A 1,530-nucleotide genomic window follows, 5' to 3' on the forward strand; every position below is an offset into this window, starting at 1 on the left:
AGCGTGGGCGCACCCTGAATCTCTACGATGTTCCCTCTCTCGCTGCAGCATTTTTGCCCCCCGTCGTGTACAGTACACCCCGCTGACCACGGTCCGAGCAGCGCCGAGTAACAGAGGAGCTGGTCAAATACGGGAGATGGACATCATCTCATCTCGACGAGCTGATGATATATTGATATCTTGCAGGCAGAGCAACCGCTAGAATAATTGGCCAAGAATAACAATAACAAAGGATTGTTGGTTCGTAGGATTGAAAAATCATAGGAATAAGAAAGTCATACAAAATGAGATGACATGCATCTCAAATCCTATGCATAGGAATAGAAAATGAGATGCCCTTTAATTCACATCATAGGACTTTTTTCATTAAGTCTAGGCTAATGTTCATTTTCCTATGAAATGTGAAGGATATGAAGAATTTCTCCATAGAAATAGGATTTCATTCCTACAAACCAAAGAGCTCTGAAGGAATTTTTCCTATAAAAATCCTATCCTATGAAAATCCTACAATAATTCCTCCAAACTAAAGGAGGCCTAAACCGGGAGATTTGTCTAGTGCAGTGCAGGGACGTTTCACAGCCTAATCCGACCAAACGGAGGCCATAAAATAATGGAGATGGACAAGCACTACGAGCTGGAAAAGTCATGTGGGCTGGCGCTGGCAGGGAAATGGTAGGGCAGTGTCACACCCCCGCACCACACTACACATGGATGGAAGCACTTTGAGTGCACAAGTCACCCACACTAATCACCAACACCGTGTGAACCAACTTCTGGTTGAGATGGTTAGGTGGACAGTGGTATCCCGTATCCCTAACCTACCAGGGTTCAAATCCTGGTGTTCACATTTATCCTGGATTTATTTCAGGAATTCTGGCGATACGCTTTCAGTGGAAGGAGACGTTCCCGTCGACTACGAGGCGCGCCTACGGTGACTTCGTAAAATCTCAAAATGATATGCCGGCTCAATCTCTCGGAGATGCTCATAGGGGTAGGGCGTGCGTGTGTGCGTTCATAGGGGTGAGTGTATGCGCGTTTATATGAGCGCTTGCGTCTGTACTGTGTAAATAAAAAAAAATCACCAACACCGTTTGCCAACAATAATCTACCATGTTGCGGGTTAAAGGTTTTTGTGGCCAGGTTTTGCTTTTTCCCCTGCAAAATAGGACATTATTGTTGGATTTTGTTCACACCAACGACGTTCAGTTCAGAATATGTAAGGAATGTTACGTGTGATCTTGCTGCTAAACATGTGAGGGGAAATGTTTTTTTTCTCTTATTCATCAAGAGAGTGTTCTATTTGATTAGGCACCTGAATCGGTTACTGTTTTTCTGTTCTCTCGAATTTATGAAGTAGGACATTGGTTTGCAATAAGGCCCATTATGATAACAGAGTAAAGTAATCAACTCATTTAAAATGCATTGGCGCAATGTTACACGAGCTACTCTATTGAACAACATATAGATGAATTTCGTCTCCTAGAATAAGAAAAGGTGGTTATGAATTTATCTCATCCTTCGTAGCATAAA

This window comes from Triticum dicoccoides, chromosome 1A (genome assembly GCF_002162155.2).
Source record: "Triticum dicoccoides isolate Atlit2015 ecotype Zavitan chromosome 1A, WEW_v2.0, whole genome shotgun sequence".
Taxonomy (NCBI): Eukaryota; Viridiplantae; Streptophyta; class Magnoliopsida; order Poales; family Poaceae; genus Triticum; species Triticum dicoccoides.